Below are 16,895 nucleotides of genomic sequence, written 5' to 3'. Positions count from 1 at the left end.
CACTTGGGAAAAGAAACTTACCCTACAGATGAAATGTGAGATCTCAAGTCGTTATACTTTCTTCTTGTATTCATGGTTCGGTGATAACTTAGAAAACTTTATGCGCAAACTAGACGCATATTTAAAGTTTCACGTTTTACTATGTTAACGTTAGTTAATACTCTTTCCCGATAGTATACCATACATTAGAAAAGGGGAATTCGATCTGGGGCTCCTTACAGTGCCCGGCGACTTCTTCAGTCGAATCTCACTGAGAACAGAACAAAACTTTTACTGAGGAGAATGCTCAACAACTTCTACACAAAAGAGGGCACTCATATTTGCACAACATATGTTGTGCAAATCAAAATAAAATCGGAATTTTCCCATTCGTCGTAAAAAGCTTTTGACCACCCTGTCTAGACACTATAAGATGTGCCTAATGGCGACTCATCCAGTGCTTCAAAGTTCTCAAGGTTTTCAAGGCGTTTCTCCTTCCTACGCATTTCTAGTAAATCGTGTGTAAAAGAACTATTTCTCTCTCTGCTCTTTGACAAAATATCTGCTCATAACTTACGGGCAGTAGGCGTGACTACTTGAAGTCTATAGAAACTGTTTAAGTTTTTTTCGTTTTTATGTGAATTCAGCCTCCTGTTTATATAGATGAAAACTGATTATTAAACGAGTTATCTAATAAGCTTCCATTGTTTCAGAGTTTTCATAACGTTAGAATTAACGAGAACAATCAAGTTTTTTAGAAAGTTAACTACATAATTATTGATAAAATAAAAGGATTTCGTAAGCGAACTCACGATTATTACGTCCATTTAGGAATTCAAAATAGTATATGGCTAAGAAATAGTAGTACTAGTAGTAGTAGAACTAGTGGCATGTGAATCAAGGAAGCAAGTGTATGAGCTTATGCAGCATCAGCCTAAAACAAAATCACACCATTCCCTTCAAATGCCTGTCCAGTTCCTCCTTAAATTTATTTAACCTATCAACTTCCACAACGACAGATGGAAGTTTGTTCAGCAATTAACCACCTGCTGGCTAAAGGCAAATTTCCGCACATCTATTCTACATCTGTCTTTTCTTAATTTGAATTTATGCCCTCTTAGCTACGTAATCTGAACAAGTGGAAGGATCCCATCAGAATTCAGCATGCTCAATCCATTCAAGGCCTTATACACCTCAATCAGATCACCGCGCAGATGCCTAGTCTCCAGCCACTGCAATTTGCAGAACTTAAGCCTCTCTTGGTAAGAGGATCCCTTCATTCCCCTCACTAATCTTGTTGCCCTTCTCTGTACATGATCAAGAAAATCTACATCCTTCCTAAAATGATGCCTCCAGACCTGTACGCAGTACTTAAGGCGTGGCCTGACCCTTGCCTTATAGAGAGGGACAATCACCTCCTTTTCCCTGCTAGAAAAATTCCTATATATCATTGACAAAACCCCATGACCTTCCCTGGCAGCCTGTCTGCTTTGGTCAGAAAACTTGATATCTGACTGCACAATTACTCCCAGGTCTTTTTCATTTTCTACCATCTTAAGCGTAGTACCACACAGTTGGTACGTTTCTCTGGGGTTACTTCTACCCATATACAGTATTTTGCATTCGTAAAGGTTAAACTTCAGTTGCCACTTCTTAGCCCATCTGCCCAAATTATCTAGATCCTGTTGAAGTAGCACACTGCCGTTACTGTCATTAACAACCCTGCCAACCCTTGTATCATCTGCAAACTTCGACACTAAGCCTGATATACCTTCATCAATATCATTGATAAATATACAAAACAACAGAGGACCCAACACCGAACCCTGTGGGACTCGACTAATAACATTAGTCCACTAAGAGCAGCACCCATTGATTACCACTCTCTGTCTTCTCCCACTCAATAAGCTCCAATTTGTAATAGTCTTCCATGCGCAAGAGTGTCAAAAGCTTTCCTGAAATCAAAATATATGATATGAAAGTTATTTTTTTATGAAAGTTGATCGCTTAAATAGACTCAAGGAAGGAATGGAAACTTTTAGAGCGAATGGATTAGTGCAATGGGAAGTACTTTTTATTTTGTTTAAGTTGTATAAGCTTTCTTTCTTGCATCATATGCCGCTAATAATAATAATATTAATTCGAACTGCCCTCGTGGGTAGAACAGTTTGTAGGATTGCCATCCTCCCACAACTCATTGATAAAGACCTGAGTTCGAGTCCCGTCGATCGCGCCAAGAATTTTTATTGGCCTTTATCACAACGTGAATGAGTTATTCAGGCGAGGGTAGCATGGTTTTTTCCACAGGAAATTCGGAATTTTTTGTTCATCAAAACAGAAAATCGACTTCACTACACATGCAAATTTCAGCCACTGTACACTGAGCAACATGACTTTGTAACCTATATACACGGAGCAACATGTCATATGATGCTCCTAAAACCCTACAACAACAACAATAATAATGTAACTGTGTGGGAATAGATAACCGTTGCATGCTCATACACCTTACTTTCCGTTCTAAAAGCACATGAGTTTAATTCCATTAAAGTGAACCAGATTCAGAGGCCAACAAGATGGGTAATATCTTCTTCGCTGTGTTCCTCGAATCACTTGTGCAGAGTGGGGGCCGAAGAAAAGGCACATTATCATCTTGGAAAATCCCATTTCTGTCTTTAAAAATGCAACATGGTCTCATTAAGCCTCACCAGTCAAAAGTTGGTCCCTACACATCAGGGATTCTAATTTTGCCATCAAAACGCTCCCTACATTAAGTAACTATGAGGAACTTGCCTAGATAGTGGGCGCGATGTACGATGAGTCCTGGACTCGTGTTATTTGCGCCGTGTAGGAAGGTGATGGTTGGCGTGTGGTAAACAAAAAAAAAAAAAAAAAAACCCTATTATTTTTAGGCCTCCCGATTAATTGAATTTATCTGCTGTGCTGTGTGTTTTATGGCCAATACGTCTAATTTACTGAAAAATAAGCCATGCCATCTACGCCTGAGACCGACTAACTCGGCCACCTAGTGAAAAAAGCCCATTACAATTCCTTGATTCATCGACGGGATTCGAACCCGGACCTTTTCCACCCGGTGTGGAGAGGACATCGATTATACGACTGTGCTACGCGTGCAGACCAAAAACCCGGTACAGCTTGCCAACAGTCTGCTCAGTGGTATCGTCACCGTCCTAGCCACACCGAGTGGAAAGAGCCCGGGTTCGAATCCCGGCGATGAAGCGAGGAATTTTAATGGGCTTTTTTCATTAGTTGGCCGAGTTAGTCTGTCTCAGGCGTAGATGGAACATTTTCTTGTTCAGCAAATTACACAAATTGATTAAGAACACACGCAATTAACAGAAATAAGACACAGCATATGAATTTAATTATCCGCGTAGCCTAAAAATAACAATTGCACCGGATATTTGGATTCATCCAACCAGCACACTCGTTTTGCATTCATGTTTCCAACCAGTTAACACCACAACATTCACCATCGGCCATGATTAGCGGTGAGAGAGGGTGTCTCTCTTGGTTCGTCTGCTATTGAACCCAATACATCTGAGTATGCGTCTCATCTTCCTTTGAGACATTGTTCTTGAATTCCCCATATGGTATTGCGATGTCAACTGCAGCAGAGTGATTTGACTTTGAGTCCGTGCGACGCCCTGGAGCCTTCGTACACCCCGAACATCTAAATCGCGTAATCCTTTTCAGTGCTCTTGGTGAGTGGTGGTCTAACCGGATTAACACCATTCTTTATACACCTTTAATAGAGTGGTCGTGAGCAACCGAACAGACGTTCCGTTTCTGATATGGAAGCACCCGACCCATGTGTTCTCACGATCATGCCCTTTTGAAACTCCGTGATATCTTCACTAAGTCCATAACTGCAACTTTTTCGCTTTGACTTACACGAGTAGATGCAATCAGATAACCTCGCAGGTGTCTAGTCTGCAGATGCTGCAATTTGTAGAACTTAAGCCTTTCTTGGTAAGAAGACCGCTTTGTTCCCCTCATCAATTTTCTTGCCCTTCTCTGAACTTGTTCCAGCAACTCTACATTCTTTCTAATAATGAGACTTCCAGACCTGTACGCAGTACTCAAGGAGCGGCCTGACCATTGTCTAATACAAAGTGTAATCACCTCCTTATCCCTACTCAAATTATTATATTAGGGCCTCCCGTAATTTCTTACATATATCTATTTATTTATTATGTCTGTAAATTGCGTTGTTCTCTGGTCGATTTGCCTGTTTTGATGGACGAAAAAACATCAGTTTCTTGGGAAAAAATCTTGCTATCTATGCCTGAGACCTATTAACTCAGCGAAGGATTGAAAAAAGCCCATTAAAGTTCCTTGCGTTAGGGTGGGATTCGAACCCTGGGCTTTTCCACCCGGTCTGGGGAGGACGGTGACGATAGCACTGTGCTACCTATGCAGACTCCTTATTCTCCTCGACAAAAAGAAAAATTCCCTCCTATGGTTCTCTCCAAACCTCTACACATCATTTATCATAACTAGACATGGCTATTTCAACTCCAAACTCTTTCGGTTCGTATGCCTACTTCTACGAAATGAACTGTTATTGACTTGTTTCGTTTCTTTTCTCTCAGCAACAGTTCGCCCATCTCCAGTAGCAAGTAATGTTCTATTCTTCCCTATAATTGTGATTTTAGTCTGTAAAAAAAAAAAAAAAACCCTTACAAAGTATAAATGCAATTTAGAATTAGAAAACATTGTAATGTAATTTGTTTTTAACAGTAATTCTGTTGCACTCATTGGCGAAAAAAAAAATACATAGGTGGGCAAAACTTAAGGACCAACACTATTTCTAAAGGTTACAACCCCAAAATCTTTACTTAAGTAAAGTACTCTTGACTGATGAGAGCAGATTCAGTCTCAGCAGCGATCCTGGATGCCAGCTAATCTGGCGAGAGGTTTGCACACAGTATCACCCCACAAACATCACCGAAAGCGATCGATATGGCGGTCGAGGCGTTATGTTGGATGGACGTGCACAACTCCAGATACTGGAAGGCGGTACTATAACCAAGGCACGCTACTATACTGAGGTAGTCCTTCCCCGTGTGTGTCTGTTCCGAGATGCCATTGGCCCCTAGTTCGTGTTTATGGTTGATAATGCCACACCCCATCGCACTGCAGCTCTTTACATGCTTTTGGAAAGTGAGGATATTGTTCGTATGGATTGGCCTGCCCGTTGTACGATCTAAATCCCATTAAAACGCACATGGGACACTCTGGGAAGACGCCTAGCGGCACGTCAACACCCACCAGAAATGTTCACCAGCTGAAGGTGGCGCTGACAGAGGAACGGATGATGTTACTGCAAGAACTTATCAACAACGTTGTTCTAAGTATGGACAGGCGGTGCAAAGCCTGCATCGACATTAGGGGTGGCCATATCTCCTACTGAGTACCATCTCTTCCCTTTGTGGTATCTTGGGCAGTGGTGTATCTGTATCATGGCAGCCACTGCTATGTTGCCATTTTTGAATAAAGTTCCTCTGTACCGTTTTTTAGTTGTTTTGTCGGTGTTGTTTCCTTCATCATTTCTGTACCTCACGAGGTTCCTTTGGCATGCTTTTCACATGTCCAGGCCATTCCTATTTAGAAGCTACAGGTGAAAATCTTACCAGTCCTTAAATTTTGCTCACCAGTGTACGAAACCTTTATTTAAATATAGCAATGCCACCTTTTGCCGAATTACTATCCATATACAATGTGTTATGTTAATGCCTGGATTCTACTCGCTGCGGAGATGCATTTTTCTACAAATTCGACCATTCTTCCATTAATATATCGTAAGCTGTAGTATTATTGTGCGTAGGGAAATGCAATTCCACATGTGTCCCATAATTAGGGATTTTAATTAATAACGGCATTCTGAATTGGATTGTGATATCTGGAGAGTTACGCAGCCTGGATCGGTATTGGAAATCTTGGGAATGTTCATTGAACCATTCAGGTACAATTTTTGCACGGCATATAGTTGTGTTCTATTCATGAAAGAACCGATCTCAATCAGGGTAAAAATGAATTCATTGTAGGTAAAACGACCTTCTAAGTATATAAATGGTGTATTTCGTGTGAACAGATCATACCCAACACCATGATACTACCTCAGGTTGGAGTGGTGAATACGAGATAATCTGGATATATGGTTTCATGTCGCAAGTTTACTCTACAAATTGGTTTAAAAACGTGTAAAGCGAGAGTCGGAAGACTGTGATCTTTTCGCACTCTTTCATAGTGTAGTCCTGGCGTTGGCCGCACCGCTCCATTCAAATCTTTCGATGATTTACTGAAATAAGTAGCTATCGTATTGGAAAACTACTACCAAAAGCCAGATTCTTCACCCCGCATAATTTGTTTGTAGATGTGTTCTTTTTTGTATTTTTTTGCCTAAAGTGAATTTTTCAGTCATCTACTTCACACTAACCTTGTATTCTAACTCACACTTAGTTTAAATTCCCGCGATTTCGTTCTTGCAACAAACATCCACTTTCTGCAGTATTTCTTCTTTTTTGGAAGACGAAAGGAGATGCCTTCTCCTTTCATCTTTCACTCATTGTAGTCTTCGAGATGGCTGCTTTCAAGATAGCAGTGATATCCTTTGTTTTCTCTTTTGAGGCACCTCCTGCTCGTGCTCCACAGTAACACCGCGTTCTGAAAATCAGAAAAATCACTTATCTTTCCCGTGACCGGATTGACTTTGAAGCCCAAGGAATGAGTGCAGTAATTATCTGATACTAAGGAACTTGTGATAAATATTTGTATACCTTACATTTGCATACCGTACGTGATCTACAGATGCCAATTGCAAATGGTTTCTAATTTTTTGAGAAGTCCATGTTTAATGTTACTATAATTGTATGTTAGATACGAAAAAAATCTTTATAAAGGCTCTAGTAAAATTCCTCTAGAACGGATAAGGTGTGAATTTTTATTGTATTTTCTTTAAAGGCAATCTAAAATTTTATTTTATATCATGTAACTTAGATGCTGATCAGTAATTTAGGGAATGTGTAAATGAAATAATCTTTATTGTTATGTATAAATAAAACTGTGTAGAGGGACTTCTGATAACGGAGTAGGGAAAATCGTTATTTGGGTTTATTTTGTTGGGGTGATGTTGCAGAATAAATAGTAATTTCTGGTTACTGTGGCGTATTTATGTTTAAAGCTGTATAAATATATTTTAGAACCAAGGTAATTATTAAAGGTTTGTATCGAATATTCCTTCTAAGATATAAAGTGCTTTATATGTATATAAGTTGTTATGCTTTATAATTAAGAAGTTGGCTGTAACAATTGAAATCAAAGGGGCTTACTAGCGTCCGTAGTTCGTTGACATTCAGCGTTCATATGAGAAATTTGTAGAAACTGCTAAGTAGTATGGGTAGAAAATAATTTTAATTATAGGTTTTAATTAAGTAAAATTAATTTCTTTGTCTAGTAATTGCTGAGTCATTGCCATATTGTGTGTCATATTTTATCCATTAAATGTTTTGGGCCTTGTAATGTTGGATTGATAAAACTGAATGTTGATGTTATGTTATGCTAAATTTATCCCGCATCTTTCCACTTCCAAATTTGTATTTATACACAAACATCTTTCAACACATCTTTCCCGTCCGAAAGATGGGAAAGATCGTATACAACAACAAGGTATATTAGATAGACTATAAACACTAGTGAAAACTTATTCTTCGCTAGTAAAAAGTTTTCCGGATTCGTAGTTTCCATTAATCAAAATTGTCACTATTTTATATATATATATATAATTACACAAAGTTCCAAGGACTAGAAGGTTAAGGATAGTAGAAAAAAGAAGTAATGTAGATTTTAAAAAGGCAAAAGAATGTTAATATCCTAAAAGTTATGATGAATTGAGAAAATTATAGGCTGAATTGCAAAGCCAATTTGGAGGTGAAGGAACTGTAAAGTAAAAATATTAATACCAAATTATTAAACAAAATAAAGTAAAATAAAATAAAAGGTGGTAGAGCTGTCATCAGATATGGGTGGGAAAATTTAGTTCTAAGTTGCATACAGGGATGGCAAAAATGCAAAGTCTGATGTCAACTGAAGTAAATATTGATACATGGTGAGGTATCAGGAACTGCATAATATAAGTGATAATACATGGAACAATTATGTCAATCTCTCTTTACTTAATAATTATATCTTCGACGGCAAACTTATAAACAAACCATTGGTGTGCCCATGGGTTCCCAAATTTCTAGTTTAGTATCCAACCTATTTTACACTATTATGAAGAATTATACACCACAAACAACCCTAATAACTTTTTAGCATTCAGATATGTAGATGACATCCTGAATTTAAATACAAACTTTAGCCAAAGCAATTTACCCCAATGAACTTAAACTGAATAAAGAAAACTCTGCTAATCATACAGCCAACTTCCTTGACCTCTGTATTACTCCTAGCAATGCTTCCCTTCCGTATAATATTGACATATATGATAAAAGAAATAAATTCAACTTTGATGTCATCTACCGTATTAATTGGCACTCTAATATTTCCAACAAAATACATAAAAGTATAATTTGTACTCAAACTATTGGACTGGCTAACACATGCAGCAACCATTTACTGTTCACCAAAGCTCTTAAACTTCTTTACAATAAACTAATTAATAATAACATCCCTATTTATTTTATAAAATACTGTTTCAATATAGTTTCCCATTTGATCAAGAATAAATTCAGTTAGAATTTCCTATGAACTGGTCAGTTCTATTCATATTTGTACAGTTGTAATATTATTTGGTAGGATTTCCACTACTTGCTGAATAATAACCATACATGATTTCCAATGGAATTATTTTCATTGGAATGATTACTTTGTTTGTTTACTCACTATATTTTTACTTTTTAGGTATCCACTTCTTCTTTCATGTATTCATTTGATATATGTTGTAAGTCCTTTATGAAATTGCTGATAATTCACTTCCCTTGTTGAGACTTAATTGATATTTCATTTTTGTTTTCAGGCACAGATAATATATGTGGGTTAATTGCATTATTTGGATCTTGGATCTTTCAAGTATTAAAGCTACTTTAAGGTATCCAAAAAGATTTGATACCTTTCAGCTCTATCTTTGAATATGCACCTTTGGATTTATTTGCTCTAGATGTATACAGGCAACTCCATTATAACACAGTACTTCTACAACACTGTTTCGCTCTAACACTATTGATAAATTGCAGCAATCCTCGCACAACACGGAACTTATATAACATGGTTTCACTCTAACACGGTTAGAGAATTTTGGCAAATTTTGCATAACAGGGTATTTTTGAGCTTTTGTGCTGGAAAAACCCTGCTATTATGTTGGATGTAATTTTTCAACATTTCCACATTTTTTGAATCCCTGCTGTTGACTCGCTAGTCAAAGAAAATATTGAGAAATTCCTGTATTTTATTTTATGTTCTGTGTTATTGAACTTATGCTTGTTGAATATGTGGAAAAATTTTAGATTTCAAAGTTTTGTTACTATTGGATAGCACGCCAGGGCATCCAAAATATTTAAGTCATCCAAATGTTGGAAGTTTTGTTTCCACCACCACAGTTGTATTAGGTTAATACAACTTGTTTCTTTCAGCCATTAGATCAAGGCATTATATCCACCTTTAAAACTCATTACGTTAGAAAATCATTTCAATGGATTTTGGAAAAAAATGACTTCTGAATTTATTGAAGTAATGGAGACGTGGAAACATTTCTCAATTGTGGACTGTATCAAAATCATAGCTTTATTAGGCGCCTCCGTAGCCAGGTGGGAAGGAGCACCAGTGCGTAGCACATGCTCCTCGATTAGACCGGGGTTCGAGCCCGTCACCACCAAATACGGAGGATGCGGAAAGGTCAGAGAATGACCACCGCATATTCCGGAGCAATATGGCCTTAGTTGCTAATGCTCCTAAAAACCAAATAACAAACAAACAACAAACAATAACATAGCTTTATTGCTCAAAGAAGTAAAACCGTCAATGTTAAATGCGTGTGGAAAATTATATGGCCAGAGTCAGTTCATTCAGGAAATATGGTCGAACCGGCAGAAAATGGAATGGAAACTTGCTACGTCGGTAGGAGGGGAATGTTTTAATGATATGACTACTGAAGCCCTCGTGGGTAGCACCGTTGATAGAATCGCCCTCCTCCTCCCCACACCGGAAGGTAAAGACCTGAGCTTGAATCCCATCCATGATGGGAGGAATTTTTATGAGTCTTTTTCACAACGTGGCTGAGTTAGTTGGGCTCAGGCGAGGGTAGCATGGTTTTTTTTTCCCCCCGGAAACATCGGTTTTCCGTCCAGCGAAACAGAAAATCGATCTCGGGGTGCACACAATTTATAGACAATATACGCAAAGCAACATCGCCTTAGTCGCCAATGCTCCTAAAAAATAAGATATGATTACTGAAGAAATTCAAAAATTACTGGTAGAAAGAAGCTGGCTGACGAAGCCAATTTGGTGGAAATGGCATCGTAGAGAAACCAAATCAATTCAGAGGATAATAGTGCAGATGAAAATTCTAAACTTCCAAATTTTACACAAAAATGTGTACAGGAAGGCATAAAGTTAGCCGAGCAATTCGAATCTTATATTTTGAATGCAGATTCTTGAATGAAAGGAGCCCAAAGTTCAAAAGGGAGCTTCGTAAATGCTTAGTTCCATACGATGAAATGCACAAAGTTATCACGCAAAAGCAAACAAAACCAGATTACTGATTTTTTAGTGAGCAGAAGATACACGAAATCTACACTGGTGTATTTTTGTTAGTTTCATTAAATTTTGTTAACAAATAGTTCCAAAAGCTACAAATAGTGTAGCTTTTGGAACGTAATTCCCCCCCCCCCCTTTGTACTTTTTCTTAGTCCTGTACAACACGGTTTCACACAATACGACATTTTATAGGAACCTAACTACTGTGTTATATGAGGGTTACCTGTACTAATTCCATTCACTTTTATTCATTGCTGCTGAAATTTTATTCAGTACTGTTCACGTTTGGATTCTTCAACACCATAGATCTTTGTGGCTCTTTATTTATATTACAAGAATTTTTTTATTTTCTACAGTCTCCTTAGGATTTGATGCCTAATTACAACACCATCGTGTCTACAGTCATCTAGTTATATGCATCCTCAGATTTATTTCCTGTTCTTTTATCATTGGATTTAAACTAGATTTCCTCATCAAAAACCTCGTATGGATTCTTATTACACCCTTTTACATTTGTATTCACATCTGAAACTACCTTTGGATTTATGCTACTCTTTTCAAATAGATTTATTTATTTTTACAGATATGATTACTGACATTGTTTCGGGTTTGTTTCGCTCCATGTTGGACTACAGGTTATAATTCTTAAGTCTTAATTTGGCCTCTCCATCTCAGGATTTTGTTGTTCTTTGCATATTTCCTGCTACATATGTAATTATTCATTTCCTGGATATTAAAAAAAAAATTTATGTATAAGCTATACTCCCTAATTGGTATAATTTCGATTTATATACTAGGATTATACAACATCCTTTTTTGCCAAAATATAGTACCCACATCACATGGTCTACTTTCTATTCATTTTATCATGGCTATATTCGATACTTTTTAGCATTAGCATTAGTAAGGGGATATGATGCAAGAAAGCAAGTATATATATAGCATCAGCCAAAAAAAAAAAAAAAAAAAGTTCCCATTTCACCCATCCATTCACTCCAGATGTTTGTCTAATTCTGCCTTGAACTTATTTAAGTTGCTATCACTACAACAGATGGAAGTTTATTCCAACTATTAACCACCAGCTGGCTAATGGCGAATTTACACATATCTATTCTACAATTATCTTTCCTCAATTTGAATTTATGTCCCCTCAGGTGAGTAATCTGAACAAGAAGAAGAATCCCATTAGCATTGAGCTTGCTCAATCCATTCAAGGCCTTATACACCTCAATTAGATCACCTCACAGCTGCCTAGTCTCCAGAAGCTGCAATTTGCAGAACTTATGCCTTTCTTGGTAACACCCACCCTTCGTTCCCATCACCAATCTCATTGCCCTTCTCTGTACTCATTCCAGCAGCTCAACATCTTTCCTGAAATGAGGCCTCCAGATCTGTATACAGTACTACTCAAGGTGTGGCATGACCATTGCCTTATACAAGGGGACAATTACCTCCTTATCCCTTTTAGCAAAATTTCTGTATATCATTGACAAGACACCACGAGCTACCCTTGCAGCCTTTTTTTGCACTGCTCAGAAAACTTCATATCTGACTGCACAGTTACCCCTAGGTCCTTTTCATTCTCCACTAACCTGAGTGTAGTACCACCCAGTTTATACATTACTCTGGGGTTACTGTTTCCCATATGTAGTACTTTACATTTGTCAATGTTAAACTTCATTTGCCACCTCTCAGCTCATCTGCTAAATCTTTCCAGATCCTGTTGCAGCAGCATAGCATCAGTAGTGTCCTTAACAAACCTGCCAACCTTTGTATCGTCTGCAAACTTGGACATTAAGCTTGATATACTATCATCAATATCATTTATAAATACAGAAACAATAATGGACCCAACACTGAGGGACTCCACTAATAACATTAGTCCATGATGAGCAGTGTCCATTGATTATCACTCTTTCCCTCAACCACCCCTTTATCCATAGCAGCAATTTGCCTCTAATGCCACACTGCTCCAATTTGTGCAGCAGTCTTCCATGTGCAACAGTATCAAAAGCCTTTCTAAGATCCAAATATATAATATCAAAGTTATTCCCTGCATCCAGTTCTTTTGTGACTTCATCATAGTATCCAATGAAATTGGTCAGGCAAGACTTTTCCTTAACAAAACCATGCTGTGTCCGAGCCATAACTGAAGCCTTGTCTAGATGATCCTGCAGTGCTTCTTTAACCAGTGCCTCCATTAATTTTCCTGGAAGTTAAACTCACAGGTCTATAATTACTTTAACTCACAGAAGTTAAACTCACAGGTCTATAATTACTTGTGTCAATCTTTGATCCTCCTTTGTGAATTGGGGTCACATTTGCACATTTCCAGTCTTTGGGTACCTCCCCTGAGTCCAAAGAAGCTCTTATAATTATGGCTTAAGGGTTTGCTTACTTCCTTTGCTGCTTCCTTTAATATAACTGGATAGATCCCATCCACCCCGGGTGCCTTTTTTATGTTTATTCTCAACAATTTCTCCTCCACTTTCCTCTCAGTTATTACAAAATCATCTAGCTCACTGCCAGAGTTTACTTCACCTCTGACATTCCCCTTACTGAATAACTCATCATGTGGGAATGTAGATGCAAAATACTCATTTAGTTTGTTAGTCACCTGAGCAGGATCCTCAACTGTTGAATCATCAATATCCAGTGGACCAATCTGATTCATCCTTTTCCTTCTAGACATATCCTTTTCCTTCTTTACCTATGTTTACATAGGTAAAGAACTCTTTTCTGTTTTTCTTTGCATCATTTGCCAAGGATTTCTCATAATCTGCCTTTGCCTGCCTAATCTCCTTTGTAACTTGGTTACAGACCAGCCTATCATAGGCTTCCATGTGACCCATTAATTTATATGTATCCCGTGCATTTTTCTTCTCTGCCATATGTCTCATTAGTTCATCTGACATCCATTTAGGCCTAAACCCTGAACAATATTTCTTAGTTGGTATGTAAAGCCTAGTAGCTTCCAAGATAAGTTCTTTGAATGCTTCCCATTTTGAATTTGTTGTTGGTAACTAGGCACTGGTCTGGAGACTAGGCACCAGCGAGGTGATCTGATAGAGGTGTATAAAGCCTTGAATGGTTTAAGCATTCAAGCTGATGGTTCATGCTGATGGGATTCTTCCTCTAGCTCAGAAAAATCACCTGAGAGGGCATAAATTCAAATTGAGGAAAGACAGATGTAGGATAGACGTGTGGAAATTTGCCTTTAGCCAGCGGGTGGTTGGTTGGTGGAACAGACTTCCATCCCTTGTGGTGGAGGTTGATAGCCTAAATAAGTTTAAGGCTCAGCTGGACAGGTATTTTGAACGAACAGAGGGGTGAAGTGGAAGTGGTTTTTTTTTTTTTTGGCTGATGCTGCATAAGCTTGCTTTCTTGCATCAAATGCCTCTGCTAATGCTAATGTAACATCATCAGTTGGTCCCACTGTATAGAATTTAAATACTGTCTCAGACCATAGTAGTCGCCTTTACGAAAGCAAAAATCTTTCCCTTTACCTAATGGTAGTTACCTCTTTGAGTAAATCCCACTACAGCACACTGTGATCACTGCCACCTAATGGTTCCTTTATCTGCAGATTCTTAATGCATGAAGAATCACTACTGATAATCAGATCAAGAGTATTACTTCCTCTAGTTGCCTCCCGAACATGCTGATGTAGAAAACAATCATCCAATAAATCCACAAAAGCCTTGCTAATGTGTGAGTGACCAACTCACAAATTCCAGTCAGTATCTAGGAAATTAAAATCCCCCATTATAAGACTCTCTGATTTACTGGCCCACTCTATTTCCCTGTACAGTTTCTTATTATACTCATCAGTCATTAGGCCTATAGCATACTCCTACTCTCAATTTTGATCTCTCAGTGCTTATGTCACACCAAACTGACTCGACACTGCACTGTCCAGCGATGTCAACTGGCTTCACTTCCTTGGATTTTGTGTTTCTTAATTAATAGCATAACCCCTCCTCCCTTCCTATCCTGTCTATCCTTTCTGTACACATTGTACTCCCCAAATTCCAGTTCTGCATTCCTTATATCTGTGTGACGCCACATCTCTGATATCCCAACAATATCTGCCTTTGATGTTTGAATAATACCTCAAATTCATCCAATTTATTTACCAAACTCCTAGCATTATAGTATCCAATCAAATTTGTCAGGCAAGACTTCCCCTTAACAAACCCATGCTGTGTCTCAACTATAACTGCAGTCTTGTCTAAATGATCTTGCATCGCTTCCTTAACCAGTGACTCCATTATTTTCCCTGGAACAGAAGTTGGACCACAGGTCAGTAATTATGTGTCACCCTTTGATCCCCCTTTGTGAATTGTGGACACATTTGCAGATCTCCAGTCCGTGCAGACCTTCCCTGAGTCCACAGAAGCTTTCATAATTATGGCTAAGGGTTTGCTTACTTCCTTTGCTGCCTCTTTTAATATAACTTCAAAGTATAAGAGCAATGAAACCCAGTTCTTCCTACTTTTAATAATATTGTTTAAATTCAAAATAACTTCTCATACCTTTTTATAGGAAATTTCTACACTCACATCAAATTTCTCTGGTTAATACATAGTATAAAAGATCTAACTTTATAACACGATATTATCCATACTAAAATATAGTTAATTTATACAGGTTTCATAAAACTAATCTTGCATTCAATTCGCAATGTCTACTTGTTGCCACCAAGGAAGAGCAAAGCGTTGCTGATGCACATCAAACCACACAAAACTAAACCCACCAGCAATAACAGACCAGAAATCAATGGCAGTTGTGAAACTATGTTAAAATATTTAATAGTATGAATCAGAGCTGTAATACTCAATACGTTCTACATTGATATTAATATTTGTAAAATAATAAGAGGAGTTTACCTCACTATAGTACGTAGAACACTTCCGTCTGATACTCTCCAGAAATGAAAATCAATTTTCTTTTCTGTGATCACGACATACGGTCAAAAAGCGTTGTCAGCTTCAGGAAGGAAAATCGTTTTGAATATTTTCGTTAGATTCTTTTTAATTGCGTTAAATTGATTTTTAATTGATTTGAATTGTGTTAAATTGGTTTTTAATTATTTATATTTTACTCTAATGTAAGTTGTCAATTTTTTCATTTTAATTTCTGGAGAGTATCATACGGAAGTGTTCTACATACTATATTGAGGTAAACTCCTCTTATTATTTTACAAATAAAATATTTAATATAACTGGATAGATCCCATCCACCCCAGGTGCCTTTGTTATGTTTAACTTCGTATTCCCCCCCTTGAATAACTCCTTATCTGTGAATGTAGATGCAAAATACTCCATGTTGTGCGAGGATTGCCGCAATTTATCAATCATGTTAGAGAAAACTGTGTTGTGCTGTGTTATACGGGGGTTGCCTGTATATATATTATATAAGTATGTGTGTGTATCTGACATTTAATGTAAATGCAACATTTTATTATTATATTAACTTGGCCTTGGCCATGATTTGTATTTTGTCACCAGGTAATGGTCATGTAATTCTTAAATTGTAGTAAATAAATTTTAATGAATTTGTAGTGCTGGTCAAGACATCAAAGGCAGATAGCATTAGCATTAGTAGAGGCATATGATACAAGAAAGCAAGCTTATGCAGCATCAGCCAAAAAAAAAAAAAAAAAAACCCTTCCACTTCATCCCTCCGTTTGTTCGAAATACCTGTCCAGCTGAGCCTTAAATTTATTTAGGCTATCAACTTCCACAACAATGGATGGAAGTCTGTTCCACCAACCAACTACCCGCTTGCTAAAGGCAAATTTCCGCACATCTATCCTACATCTGTCTTTCCTCAATTTGAATTTATGCCCTCTCAGGTGATTATTCTGAGCAAGAGGCAGTATCCCATCAGTATTGAGCATGCTCAAACCATTCAAGGCGTTGTACACCTCACCAGTGCCTAGTCTCCAGACACTGTAATTAGCAAAACTTAAGCCTTTCTTCGTAAGAGCAACCCTTCGTTCCGTTCACTAACCTTGTTGCCCTTCTCTGTACTCGTTCCAGCAGCTCTACGTCCTTCTTGAAATGAGGCCTCCAGACCTGTATACAGTACTCAAGGTGCGGCCTGACCATTGCCTTACAAGGGAATAATCACCT

General features: G+C 37.8%; 1 protein-coding gene across 1 annotated transcript in view; it reads left to right on the top strand.

The window, feature by feature from the left end:
* The first annotated feature begins 7,122 nt into the window (after positions 1-7,122).
* Positions 7,123-16,895, top strand: part of LOC150087436 (uncharacterized) — a 44,631-nt gene continuing 34,858 nt past the window's right edge. Inside the window, exon 1 of the mRNA XM_090372069.1 lies at positions 7,123-7,225. The gene's annotated coding sequence lies outside the window, so the exon portion shown is untranslated. The remainder of the gene's footprint in view (positions 7,226-16,895) is intronic.

Source organism: Mastigoproctus giganteus, chromosome 4 (genome assembly GCF_048544385.1).
Source record: "Mastigoproctus giganteus isolate SK-2022 chromosome 4, ASM4854438v1, whole genome shotgun sequence".
Classification (NCBI taxonomy): Eukaryota; Metazoa; Arthropoda; class Arachnida; order Uropygi; family Thelyphonidae; genus Mastigoproctus; species Mastigoproctus giganteus.
This window is presented reverse-complemented; position numbering and strand designations above follow the sequence as displayed.